This window comes from Triticum dicoccoides, chromosome 4B, assembly GCF_002162155.2.
Source record: "Triticum dicoccoides isolate Atlit2015 ecotype Zavitan chromosome 4B, WEW_v2.0, whole genome shotgun sequence".
NCBI lineage: Eukaryota > Viridiplantae > Streptophyta > Magnoliopsida > Poales > Poaceae > Triticum > Triticum dicoccoides.
In genome coordinates, this window is record NC_041387.1 from 676,227,044 (window position 1) to 676,241,908 (window position 14,865).

The 14,865-nt window shown below is 48.6% G+C and overlaps 1 protein-coding gene and 1 pseudogene across 1 annotated transcript in view; one reads left to right on the plus strand and one right to left on the minus strand.

Annotated features, from left to right (window-relative positions):
• Positions 1 to 14,865, minus strand: part of LOC119292307 (60 kDa jasmonate-induced protein-like) — a 57,706-nt gene that overhangs the window by 35,450 nt on the left and 7,391 nt on the right. The window lies entirely within an intron of this gene.
• LOC119292304 lies at positions 3,313 to 4,450 on the plus strand (annotated as a pseudogene).

Here is a 14,865-nt window from a genome sequence, read left to right on the forward strand (position 1 = left end):
GGCATGGCCCCCATAGCTCCTACATTAGATCTTCAGCTGCACCTTGGTCACAGTTTGGTACAGTTTCTGGGAAGACTTCACATTCTGTTAATGTTGTGTGCATTATGTACTTGTGAGAGAGTGTTACAAATCAATGCAAAAGATTCACCTTATCGTGAGTACCTTGATCTCTCCACATGTGTTCTCCATCTTGAAAGGATGCCACTTAGAATGTCCATTTTTTACTGCCATGAGGAGCATAACAGTGCATCTTCTAGTATAAATAAGGACGGGGGAACCAGGAGACACAAGTTCTCAGGTCAAGTCCTTCAAAAAAGTTCTCTGCTCAGATCCACCGCTCACCGACGGCAAATTCCGCCTTTCTCCAGGCACGGCGATGAAAACGGAGGAGCCGCAGCGTATGGTCGAAGACGGAAAAAGGTTGGTCAAGAAGAGGCTTCCAATGGAGCGGGTGCATGCAGTACGCCCTCTCCATCGACACCACACCGCTCACCCCGCTTTCTGAAGGCGTGCGGAAGGAACACCCTATCCTCGCTGCCTCCATGCAGGCGCGCATCGCCGGCCGCATGATCATGCGCGAGATCCAGGACAGCATGCGCAGGCAGCTCCGCGCCGAAGGTTACACAGAGTGGTGGGTTACCGACGACGAGGAAGAAGCCAGTAACTGATTTCCAGCTTCAACTTTACCGAATTATGTTAAGTATTTTAATGGTGGATGTTACTGAAGATGTATTGCACTCAACCATGTTTTCAATCCATCTGTGCACTGTCAGTTGTTTACACCAAATGGAACATATAAAGGACGCTATGCTACCCGCCCTTCTGAAGCCACTGCGTGCGCCAAGGTTAGCTCGGAGGCGTAGGGTAAGCGGGAGGCATACTGCTCTGACATGCTCGCCGGCTTCGAGAACTCGCTGGGCCACCATGGCTTGTTACCCTAGTACAACAACTACATCAACCTCAAGAAGCTCGAGTATGAGCTCTTGCCGCACCACTTTCCCTGTGGCATCGCCCCTCCCTACTTAGCCTTCATCGGCTATGGACCGTTGCAGTTTAGCTCCTTTCTCCTCGTCACACGCTACCTGTCCTATATCATGTTTCAAATAGACGACCTTTTGACGTGCCCGACGGCCATGCCAACAAGCTGTTCTGCATCACTGATGTGGGCGTGCGCAAGTCCTTCCACATGGACAACGTAGCAGCCTTGCCACCGAGCTCGCTGTGTATGTTGTTGTATTCCTGGGCACACTTGTCGACATGGCCACCGAGGACAAGGGGAAGATGGTCGTGGATCTCAGGGCGCACATGGCGAACGGGGTAGCCCTTGTCATGCACGGTGCTCACAGAGCGCGTGGGGTTCCTATACCCGATTTTGGACACCGAGGACATTGCCTGAGGCGAGTTTGAGATACTGGACGTGTGCCATTCCTACGACGATGCCGTGAACTATATCATTATCACATAGATGTCCAAGGACGTGCAAGCCAATGGACTTCGCAGCAAGTGTGCTAGGGTGGACAGTAGGAGCGTGGCACGATGTCGGTGGTCAGCCTTCTGTGCAGGTTTGGTGAGATGGTAGCAGACGTGACCCAGAAGAGAGAGGAGTTTGCTAACGTTGAAGTGGCCTATTGATTGATGGTCGCTGAGAGAACGAATACAACTGGCTGCTTGACCGGTTGCAATTGTATGCGGTCATTATCCTACAACTACTAGATTTCAAGTCACGTGTCGTTTGTACACAATAATGTAATTGTGGGACTTAAAGGCGCATCTTTATGTGTAAGCAGTGTTGAGGATCGTTTTTTTCTTTCGGAAATAGTATGTTCAAGTGTTGAGAATCGGTAGTTTTCCTTGTGTGGCATAAATATGTAGATTGAGGTTTCACGATTAAGCTATACAATTTTTTTCTATTGGTCAGTAGCACATTTCTCACAGAAGGGTTGCGCAAATAATACATGAGACTTTTAGTGTCAACAATATGCAACTAAGTACATATTTATTCTTGCTATTTATTTTGTTGTTTCCCTTAACTAGAAATATAGTTGTCTTGTTCTTATTTTGTATATCCAACATTTAAATTCAGTTTGAGGTTTAGCCAGTGTGCACATGCACGCGTGACTATGTGTACTTTATTAGTCTATGATTTTGTTAACTTATCCAATATTTTTTATAGTACTTTAACAAATATTTCATATTTGAAATAAGTTGTATATCTAGTTGCACATTTTTGCAATACACTAAAATTGAACATTTTCTTTTGTGCAACACAAGTTGAGCAAATGTCCAGCTAATAACTAAGAAATTTTTCAAGAATTATTTTCAATAAATTCTGATTAAGTTTGGTTTATGGTTAGTCTTTACATAGATTATATATGAGTTCTTATTATTATAATCTATGTCACAAAATAATCTTTTCATTTATTTCTAGTTGTAAATTTCATAAACTAAAGTTGAAATCTTGTTTTTGTGAAACTTAAGGCAATGAAATGTGAGATTCTAACTAGAAAATAATTACCGAATTTTTCTTTTTTGACACCTCCATTGTTTTCAAATTTTGGCGTGTAGCAATTGAGGTTTTTGTGTTTTATTGAATTTTACTCATCTAAACTTGTATTATGTCTATATTTATTTATTTTGTATGAGTAGATACTTTTTAGACCACAGTTGCACAAATAATATGTGCGCAAATGTAATGGTAGAAATGTACAATTGAGGCAATATCGCCCAATTTGTGGTCAATTTACGGCCAGCAAGCGATAGTGACATACTCCCTCTGTTTGAAATACATGGTACATTATTTTTACGATGACCTTTGATTAGCAGTATACACCATGTATTTTAGAAGGATAGAAACCACTGCAATATTTGATTCAAACCTGCAGAACCGAGATATTTTTAGAGTAGTTTCAAATCACCAATTATACATTGAATTCCCTCAAGCTATGCTGAGAACAATACTTCACATCAACCACAAGTGACTAGAAGGAAATTAAATTTCAATCTAGGAAAAAGAAAATTTAGTTTCGAACTGTGACATTTTTGTGTGTATGTGTAGGAATCAATTTGGGTGCACAAATAAACATAGAAAACACTGTCCACTTCAATATGAGGACGTGAAGAGGTCACTGTCAGGCATGAAACTAGCCTCATTCGGCTGGGACGCGTGAAGCGTGCATGCATGCCCATCTTTTCCGGTCCTTTAGACGGCAGCTACATATACTCCGTGTTGCCCGCTCCATTGTCATCAAGCAAGCAGCTCTATCAGCCACTCTCCACTCCACTAGTGCCTGAGGTACCAAGAACACTAGTGAAATGGCTGCCCAGAAGAACAAGAAGGTGGACGCCCTGGTGGAGAAGATCACCGGGCTCCACGCCGCCATCGCCAAGCTGCCGTCGCTCAGCCCATCCCCGGCCGTGGATGCGCTCTTCACTGAGCTCGTGACCGCGTGTGTCCCCCCGAGCCCCGTGGACGTGACCAAGCTGGGCCCGAACGCGCAGGAGATGCGGGAGGGCCTCATCCGCCTTTGCTCCGAGGCCGAGGGGAAGCTTGAAGCGCACTACTCCGACATGCTCGCCGTCTTCGACAACCCGCTGGACCACCTCGGCATGTTCCCCTACTATAGCAACTACATCAAGCTGAGCAAGCTGGAGTACGAGCTCCTGGCGCGCTGCGCTACGTGCCCGGAGGCATTGCCCCAGCTCGCGTCGCGTTCATAGGCTCCGGCCCGCTTCCCTTCAGCTCCTTTGTCCTTGCCGCGCGCCATCTACCTGACACCATGTTTGACAACTACGACCTGTGTGGCGCGGCCAACGACCGTGCGAGCAAGCTGTTCCGCGCGGACACGGATGTGGGCGCGCGCATGTCGTTCCACACGGCCGACGTAGCGGACCTCGCCGACGAGCTTGCCACGTACGACGTCGTCTTCCTGGCCGCGCTCGTCGGCATGGCCGCCGAGGACAAGGCGAAGGTGATCGCGCACCTGGGCGCACACATGGCGGACGGGGCGGCCCTCGTTGTGCGCAGCGCCCATGGGGCCCGCGGGTTCCTGTACCCGATTGTCGACCCTGAGGACATCGGCCGAGGCGGGTTCGAGGTGCTGGCCGTGTGCCACCCCGACGACGACGTGGTGAACTCTGTCATCATCGCACAGAAGTCCAAGGACGTGCATGTTAGTGGACTTCGCAGCGGGCGTGCTGGTGGTGTACAGTCTGCGCGGGGCACCGTACCGGTGGTCAGCCCTCCCTGCAGGTTCGGTGAGATGGTGGCGGAGGTGACCCAGAACCAGAAGAAGAGGAGTTTGCCAAAGCGGAAGTGGCCTTTTGATCGATCGTCGCCAGGGGACAATAGTGAACGTGCATGTGGTAATCTTCCTACATCGAGGTTTGATCGCTTGCAATCGCACGCACGTGGATACTGTCCATACTACTCCCTCCGTCTCGATGTACCTAATACTAAACGTGACTTGATACATTCATATTTAGACAAATTTAAGACAAAAATTTTGAGACGGAAGGAGTATTATTTGTGTATTTCAAGCCATGTGCTCTTTGCACTCAATAATGTATGTGTGGTGTTTACACCCAAATGAATTTACACCTTGTACATGTGTTTGTAGGGTGCATGAAAGGTGCATGAGAGCAAAAGTTCTTCTCGACCCATTTTGGGTGTTTGGTAGAGTGTATGAACGGTGCATTAGTCAATCCTAGCTTAACACAAATATACTAGAAGCATGCATGAAAAGGGGTGCTGAGATGAGTATGCATGAAAAAACAACAACTATACTGAGATGAGAATGCAACTAAACACACGCTAAGTGTTGACGATGATGAATTTTAGATCATGAGCAAAACAAAAGGAGTACGATGGATTGGGTGTCATACTAGTACGGGAGCTAGCGGGAGTAGCTTTGTACGTTGGACGGAAACGCTCTTTGTAAACCTTGTCTCCCGAGCGACACGTGCCCTGTGGGCCCCGCCACCGCTTTCATCCCCAACCTTATCTTCTCCCTTGCCAGTTCCCACTCGTCATCTCCCCGTCGCTTTCCCTTTTCCCTGTCTTTCTCATCTGCCACACAAGAAGGAGCCTTGTTCCACGTTGCGAGATGGAGTTCGAGGCAGCACGCCGTGCAGCAAGGGAACCCACCGGCGGTGGCTAGGGCGCCGGCTGCAGACGAGGCAGCCGCTCGCCGCGCGCTACAAGGGGGTTCTCCCGTGCTACAGGGCATGCTCAGTGCGGTGAGATGGGGCGCGGGCTCCCCCTCTGACGGGGCGACGCCGGGTGCTGCGAGCGACGGCGCAGAGCGCAGCAATGTTGTGCTGCTCGCCGGAGTTGTGTGAAATTTTTTTTGAAGGGAGGGAGCTTCAAAGCAACACGACTGGTGCTGCAATGCACGGATCTCGCCGACAGCGAAGATGGAATGCAACCGGGTTAGCCACTTGCCGAGGACGGAGCTGCAATGTAACGTGCTTGATGCTGCAACCCGCGGAACTCGCCGGCGGCGGAGCTGCAATGTAACACCCGAGGTGTTGCAACCCACGGAACTCGGCAGCGGCGAAGCTGCAATTCAACTCACGAATTGCCGCGACCATGGGCCTCGCCGACACGGGAGCTGCAATGCAACACCCAAGGCGCTACGACCAAGGATCTCGCCGGCGGCGGAGCTGCAATGTAACACCCGAGGTGTTGCAACCCACGGAACTCGGCAGCGGCGAAGCTACAATGCAACTCACGAGTTGCCGTGACCATCACTACTAGGAAAAGGCCTACTAATGGCGCACCTAATTTGGCCATTAATGGCGCATTAGTGGTGCGCCATTAGTGCCACGCCATTAGTATATTTTACTAATGGCGCACCACCGGTGCGCCATTAGTATCTGGTATACTAATGGCGCACCACTGGATGCGCCATTAGTATGCCTCCCAGGGGGCCATGTATACCCAGGTGCTTTGGCATACTAATGGCGCACGGCAACAGGATGCGCCATTAGTAACTTCGGCATACTAATGACGCATTGTTCAGTGATGCGCCATTAGTATCCTTTGGCATACTAATGGCGCACTGTGTTGTGATGCGCCATTAGTATGAATATTAGGGTTTTTTTTTTTAATTTTCTGTTTTTTGCACAGGTTACAAAATGTATAATTGGACAAAATATAGACAGCACACAACAACAACAGATTCATCGAATACAATAGAAGATTAGTCTCTGAATACAATTCATCATATTAGTCTCTGAATACAATTCATCATATTAGTCTCCGAATTAAAAAGACCGAACAAAGATAGAACATTATATTACAAGTCTCGAGACCGCGAGTAGCGAGTTTGTCTTCACATTACAACTCGATATCGATCATCTAAACTACCATCACATAGAAGAGAGCTGCGGTCAACACGATGAGCATCATCACGATGAAACTCGTCTTCATCCGGTTCCTCCAACGCTCCCTCCCCTCTCCCGCTAGATAGCGGGCGTATATAGATTCGGCCTCGGCCCTAGTGGTGTATCCTTTGTAACTGTTACCGCCGAATCGGTGAACCTGTCTCCGACACTCCTCCCAGTCGTCGTAGACTCCGGGAACCTTACCCTTGTACACGACATACGACGGCATCGCTATGCACTAGCCAAACGAAACGTTAGTACCAATTCACAGACAATACATAAGCAATATATAAGTATGCAACAGAACGATCGGAAGAGAAAAGCAAGACATTAATAGCATCGATTACATTTAAGTTGAACGACTCTCGAAACCAAAGAGACATACTACAAGTTCATTAAAGTTTAATTACAACATGAGCCAATCGATGTTTCAGAACTAGACAACTCGACTCAAGGGACCGGAGCGTGGATGAAGCCGCCGTCTATCGTGGGAGTCATGAAAGAACGGGCGTTGTCATTCTGCATTTGTAGCATTGTGTCGATGTCACTGTTGGACGGTTGATTTCTGAGGTAGAACTGCCCCGAGGTACGAAGGACATCTTGATGGATGATTTCCGCAAACTCCGACTGGATGCGAAAGAATTCTTGTCTGATGTCCGCGTCCTGGATTGCCGACACGCTCGCGGCCCAATCTTGGAGTTTACTTGGTAGCAGAAGTTGATGATGGTCCCGTACGATCGCCCACATGTGATGGATGGCTTAGTAGGCACCCTTCTGACCGCCAGGCGGCTGCTTGACGCAGCAGAACGTTGTATTGTGGGAGAACACGTGCTTGCCGTACTTACGAATAGGCCTGGTGAAGGTGCCTCCAGATTGGGCGTAGCCGGGGAGAACATCATCAAGAACCTTCTTGACATTTGTGTAGTCTACGTTCGACTGACGGTCCGGGTCGAAATACGTGGCCATGGAATATTTGGGGCTTAGGAGGATGAGCGTGCAATGTGTGTCACTGCAGAAAACACGGAATGTTAAAAGAAAAACGATCGAAATCTAAGAATTCATATGTTACGGGCCGGTTGAGGGGAGGACTTACTCGGGAAAGTAAGGCACGAGGAAGTTATCCTTATCTTGGTTTGCCAGAATGACGCCTTCGAGGTAAGGACTCGCGACTTGCCGGTCCCCAGCGCTGCCCAAGATCTTGGCACGCATGTAGAAGGGGTCGACTATCACGATGTCCGGGGTCTTGTCGCGAATGATCCGCATCTCCATACTCAGCGAAAATAGCCGAACGAAGGTGTAGTGGAGCGGATGAAGGTTCAACATAGCGTGGATGTCATCAAACCGCAGGACGATCGTACGCCCGATGGAGTTATCCACAAAGCCCTTGCCCTCTGGCACCTTGGCCACGAAAACCGGGTATGCCACATCCTTCTTTCTGAGACGCCGCTTCTCCAAAGAAAGAACACTGTCATGCAGACTCCGCATAGCACCGGTTGCAGCATTGAGCATATTTGTCGGTAGCATCGCCCTACCCGCCACATGCACCCTCCTCGAGATATCCTCAGGTGAAGGTGGCCCGTCCTGAGCACGGATCGTACTAGGTGGCGGCTGGCCCGCACCCTTGTTAGTCTTTCTTTTGCGTGCCTTCTTCTTCTCCTGTAATGGGACCGAGTTCTGCTCACAGACCGCCTTCTTGAGTGTGTTGGGGCTGATAATATTTCGCACCTCGCCTATCTGAGGCTCGGTGAAGTCGGCGGCTGGAGGCGTCTCCTGAGAGCTGAACGGCAGACGACGCCTGTTGCTACTTGGCTTCTCCGCGGTACCAGCTAGATCACGCACGTCTTTTGTTGGGTTGGGTTCTTGAGAAAGAGGCCCCATGAAGTCGCCACCGTACCCATGATCGGCAAAGTACTGATCGACGTTGGCAAATGTATCGTCGTCGTCGTCGTTCAGATCCTGTGCCATATGCATGTTTGGATCCAGTGGCATAGGGATGTCCGGCACCGTTGCGGCGGTCTTGCCATGGGGCCGACTTGGCGACGACACGACTGGCGGTGTTGTCTTTGGGGTGGTGTCCCCCGCACCAAAACGAATCTGGCTCTTCGGCCAAAGCAGGGGCCAGCTCAGGCAGGCGTTGAGGGTCATCACGTCATCATCGTCGGCCCCGACGGGTTGAATCGGAGGTAACAACTCATCGCATCCTGGCAGCACCCGAACCAGTTGAACCCTAAACAAGTTGGGTGGCATCTGGGTACCGTGGAACAAGGGGTTGCCCGGTTGAACGATTTTGCCCTTGGCGACATCGACCAACTCGTTGTTCACGAAGTGCAGGAGAGTGCACGGAACGTCGGCGGCGCCCTGCGAAAACATGTAGGGCGTCAGGAATGCCCAGTCAAAGGCAAGGAGATGAAGTCCTCGACCGAGAGAGGCTTAATTAGTTACCGTGATGATAGCGTCGAGCTCGGCTAATGTCGAGGCACCGCCAACGGCGGGCGTGCAGTTGACGGAGGGGCCGCTTGCTGCAGAGGTGCCGGCCGGCGTACACCCGGGTGCCTTAAGCTCTCGTGCCAGCGTCGGAGACACCAATGCCGCCTCCGCCGGAGACACCAATGGCCCCGCCATCGCATTCTGCGAGTTGCTGGCCGCGAAGCTAGGAATCGGGGGCGGCCCCTGTTGGCCGCCCGCAATCCACGCACTCAACCCCTGGATCAAGGTAGGTACAATGGTGGTGATCATCGCTCCGAGTTGTTGTTGCACTTGCTCTTGGACAATCTCCGGAATCCGCGCCACCTGTGCCTTGAGTTCTTGAACCTCGCGCGGCTGGCTTTCCGAGCTGGTCTTTTTCTCCTTCCGCACACCAGCGGTATAGTATGGCCCCTATTTTGTGGACAAGCCTTTGCCGGCCACACGACCAGCTGACGGCGGCTTACTGAGCTTATCCTTGTTCTTCATTACATTCAACGCCCTATTGAGAGTGGTGTCCCAAGGGTTGCTCTTAGTTGACCCCGCGCTACTGCTTTCAGTTGCCTGCGGAAGGAATGTGAACCATTTAGAAATTTGGCTTCATTAATTAGAATGCAACCATATGGAGCTAATTACCCCGGGGGTGGTATTCCTTACCAGAACAACCTCAAGCGCCTTGGTCTTCGGATCCGTGGTAAGCTCCTTTGTTTTCGGGTCCTTCTTGTACCGGGCCCTGACAAAGTTCCTGGTCTGCTTGTCACCGTATTTATCAAAGAGGGGCGGTAGGCCTTGCTCGGCACGCTCCGCGTCCTCCTTGTCCCATATAGGCTCCGCCACTCTGTAACCGCCGAGACCGAGTGTGTGTTCCCCTAAGTTCAGCTCCCGCATTTCTTTCCCCCACTGACTTGATTCGGAGTTTGCGGTGCTCGAGCAATTGATCTTGAAGTCGTTGTAGTCATCTTCGGTGATCGAAGGATTTTTCTCCTTGATCTTCTCATAACTCTCACCTTTCTCGATCATTCTCTTCACATTGCTTTTCCAAGTAGACAGGGCCTTGCTCATCTTCGTGAGGGCAACATTGTTCACTTTATTCCCTTTGAGGCTTGTGTTTTCAAAAGCAGCGGGGAACTTGTATCGTTCGTGCAGCTTCGTGAAGAGGAGGTTGCGCAAATTCCCTCGGTCAGGATGCCTCAGGTTCTCGGTGTTGATCGAGACGGTGCTCCGGAGAATGCACCCGAGCTGAAGCGAGTACCCCTTGACTATTCGTTCGGGCGCCGTTGGATTCCCGTCGGAGTCCACTTCAGTAACTTCCTCCTTGCGGGTGCGGAGCACGGTCGGGCGCAGGTCCTTCCGTTGCCTCTTCTGTTGGCTGCCATCTGTGCGTGCGCCGCCATCATCAGTGGTGGCATCCTCAGCGGCACCATCAGTGGTGGCATCAGTGGGGTCATCCTCGGCGGTACCATCAGTGGTCTCAGGATCGGTGGGGAAGGCGGCGTCCTCATACAAGTGAGGTTGTTCCTCCATCTCCTGGGACAGCTCCCAGAATGCCTTGCCGCCTGAACCCCCGACCTCATCGTTGTGGGCCATGTTTCTCTCTAAATAGAAACAAAGTTTGGTCAAAAAGTTGGTTATTGTCAAGGAACAAGATCATGGTCTCATCATTTAGGGTTTGTCGACACCGAGGCATCCTAAAATCTAAGCTTTTATCATTGAGGGTTTTTCGACGCCGAGGCACCCTAAAAGCCTAACCTTTCATCATTTCGGTTTTTATCGACACCGAGGCACCCTAAAAGCCATGCATTAGTCACAAGTACGCCGGGGCACTTGATCCTACTTAATTAACTACTAAGATACCCCGGCCCATGCATTAGTCACAAGTACCCCATATGTCCTATTTTTAGCAAAGTCATGCTAAAATTCACGGAAAATTTCAGCATGACCTTTGCTGAAAATAGGACATATGGAGTACCCGAATTTGCCGGAACGGAAGTTAATCGACATTCCGGCAAACTCAAGGGCCTCTCGGGGTACCTGCAATATCATTATCCCCGCGTAATGAAGTCGCCAATGGGTCATTTCAGAAGATCACAAGTAGCATCATCACAAGTACAACATCATCTATAGCTTTATATTAACAAAGCATCAGCACATATACAAAAGACCACTTATGCCAACCGTATGGTTTATATCAGATTCAGAGTTAGAAACAGGAAAAACCGGTGCTTCAAAGCCTACTGGACACAATTTACATCTATCAGTACGGGATGTCCTGACTAATTTCAAGTGTTCACAGGTGAACTTGTACCATGGATGAGCCTAATGCTTCATTAGTCAACTGAACAGAGATAACAGGGCATAACACCATACATAAAGTGATGAGCATACATACTACTGTCCAAGCAAATTAACTGAATAGTATTGTGTCAAGTTCAGTTTGAAAATTCAGTTACTGCTTGAGTGATTTGACACCAAAAATTACTCCCAAAAATTACAATGACTGTATATCCACACAATCATACACAATTCTGACTAATTTATCACTGTAGGCCAGCATGAAACACACTCCTCCAAAAAAAGCCTAAAATTCCACTATCATTGCCTGTAAAAAAGCCTAATATCCACTAGTATTGCCTCTAAGAAAGCCTTAAAAGTCCACTATTGTTGACAATCAAAATATGATCTGAACTGTAAGGAGTTAACTGAAAAATGAGTGGTTGTTGGCATGAGGGAGTAAACTGATTGTTGGCACAAAAATATTGGTTCTGCAAACATGGAAACAGTCACAAAAATAATGCACTTGGTTTGTGTTGAGTTTTTGCTTTCAGGGATTGGTTTGTGTTGAGTTGTTAACCTAAAGGTTCGGCATTTTGAATCTCCTTTAGCTAGTTTGAATCCATGGACTACCCTGTTAGATTGGGACTGAAGATAGGTACCTGCTTATCTTTCTATTCCGTCACCAACAGTGGCTTTTCCAAGAATAATATCCCTGCATGAACATAGGTGAGAGGTTAACTAACTGCCTCAAAGGCATAATCAATGGTTGTACATGGAACAAATTGCCTGAACATAGATAGGTTAACGGACTGTTCTGTAGCGCACTCACTAATCAAATGATGATTATAAATACAACAAGTGGCCCAAGCTGCCGGCCTAAGCTATAGTTAATATGAAGCAAGACTCTACTGTAACAAAATGTTGAAAACGAATGTACAACCCTGACTGCAAACTAAATTTCTTCTGAACCCCATACACAGTCTCGAAAAATCTACTCCTATGCAAGCAGTAAAAGAAACTGTGAGCCGCTTAAGGAATAGGAGACGTAAGTAGCATGTTAATTAAAACCATGGATAAGCAGGTGATGTTTTGCAGGTTTATGCCTATCTATCTATCTACCTATCAAACAAACTTGTCATGCACCAGTAATAAGAACCCTGGACTGATAAATATATGCTTATGAATCAAGCTGTAAAAAACCTGTAAGCTGCTTAACAAAATGAGAGACGTAAGTAGCATGTTAACTAGAGCCATGGATAAGCAGATGATGTTTTGAAGGTCAGATAGAGTATATGGCTATCTATCTATCAAAAAACTTATTATGCACCAGGAATAAGCACCATGGATAGATAAATAGATGATATCCTTCAGATGAAATATATGTTTATGAAGCAAGCAGTAAAATCCTGTAAGCTGCTTAACAAAATGAGAGACGTAAGTAGCCTGTTAATAGCACCCAGGGCAAAAAGATGCTTGCTTATGGAATGTAACCCAATTAGTATACAGTAAATAAAAGTGACAAGTGTCATTCTAGCTCTCTGATCGATACCGGATTTCGATATACTGAAGCGTTGTACAGATCTTTTTACAAGAAACAACTTCTCTTCCATTTGGCAGAAAATCTCAGGGGCGCTCAAATTGCTGAAAACAACCGACTAACTCACTGCTCTCTCTCTCTCTCTCTCTCTAACACAGAGACACACACACCCTCTCTCTCTCACACACAGAGCAAAGTTGTTGAGAGTATTCTGTTGTGCCAAGTAATCTTCTAGAGAGAAAATTTCTGTTGGGTCAACGGTGTCATCTTCGAACTCATCGGAAATCAATTGTGACATATTGCAAGCTGAGCTACATTTTGAACATCAAGTAATAAGAATTATGCACACAACTACATATGGAGCTATAATTTGGACGGCAAGAATAATATTCATGTGCAGATAGCATAATCTATTCAAATACTTAAACATGCCTACATCCGAAATATGTCGAAGCATTCAGCTTTTGTGTTAATTCAAATATTAGCATCGGTCAGATTTAACAAACGAGCAGTGGTTTTCCTGTTAAATATTAGCATGGAGCAATCGACAATAATACAAGTATCCTGTTGTAGTGCAACTACAGTTTAAAAAACTGCAGGGGCCGATTCAGTTTCTCCTAACCCGAGCGAGAATTCCAGCCCTGGTAGCTAGCTACTCCACACCAGCCCCCGTTGAGAGTCGAGAGAGTTCCACCGCTCCCGGCCCGATCCCTTATCTTCTCCGACGGCGACGCCGGCCGGAGCGGAGACGGGAGAGGTGCATGGCGTTGTCCTATGTATATAGAGTCTAGGTATAGGTTGAGGTCGAGTAGTGCCCATGTGGCGTATGGCTGTATGCCGATATGGAGAGCGCCGCCGCCGCGTACGAGCAGCGGCTGGTGGCTCACGGTGGCTGCGTCTCAGGCAAGGCTGGCTGGCGGCCAGTCGCTGCCGAGGGGCGTGCTGCTGGCTCATCCACCAATAAGCTCGTCTGGTCCCCTGTTCTGGAGGCTCTCCGCTACTTCTCTAGCTCGTGGCGTCGCCGTGGTGGTGAAGACGAAGAGTAGAAGAGATGGAGAACCAGATCGGGTCAGTGCTCTTATCCGGTGGCTGTTTGGGAGTGGCCTTGGCGCCAGCTACGGCGTTCGGCGGCCGGCCGGCTCCATCACGTCATCGTACATGCTGGCCGAAGGGCGGCCTTTCTACTTCTTCCTCCCGGCCAAGATGCCTAAAGGGAGGCAGCTCATCTTCTGCACGGAGTCTATGGCGTGGTGCCATGGAAGCTTAGTTGTCCCAAGTGGCAATGTCCCCGGCGACGGCGAAGTTACGGCCGTGCAGAAGATGTCAAGGACCCGATTGCTTTTCTTATCTGGTTGTTGGGGTCCTCTTTGTAAAAAACAGGGACCAGTGTGTTATTTGCAGTTAGTTCTGGGTCCGTCTGTAAAATGCTGTGTACTTCATGTTCAGTGTTAATGCAGCATCAGGGTCCTTCTGGACCCGTCTTTTGTTCAAAAAAAAAAAAAAAAAAAACTGCAGGGAGTATTCAAGTGTTCTAGTTCTGAATCCCAACAGTCATTGCTCAAACAAGAAAAAAAACCAGATGGCAACATGCTAATGTCTAAACAGTAAGTTCAAGTTCAGACTTCAGAGCACTGTCTCAACATCCCTGCTTTGTAGTACTTCTATATGCCAAAATGAATCACATGTAAATAGTCCCAATCCACGGACATGGCTGCCTACAGCAAACCGGCATCTTGTTTATATACTTCCTCTGTATGTTCTTCTGCACACATACTAAGTAATGTGATTTTCTACCCGCAACTGCAGAGTGCAGAGTAATAGCACGGATCTAACGTGTTTCTCTCAGGGATTAATAAGAAGAAATAGATGGGGATTTCTACAAGCATGTCCACCTTAACCAAATTGATTGAATCTAAATCACAGGATAGGGGAATCGATCTTGTTCTTGGAACAAATCACCAGGATCCATCAAACCCTAGCCTAATTTACTGAACCAATCTGAATCAAATCCATCTGGCCATCAGCACAAGAGGAGGCAGGGGAAGAAGTACCGTCATACCTTGCACGGCGAGCTTGAATCGACGAGGTCGACGGCGGGCTGAGGACGAGGGTGTGCCGCCTTCTCCTCTTATTCGCGCGTCGCGCCTCCACTGCCCTGGTTGACGGCGTCGTCGAGGGCGGCGGGGCGACGGTGGTGTCGGGGCGGC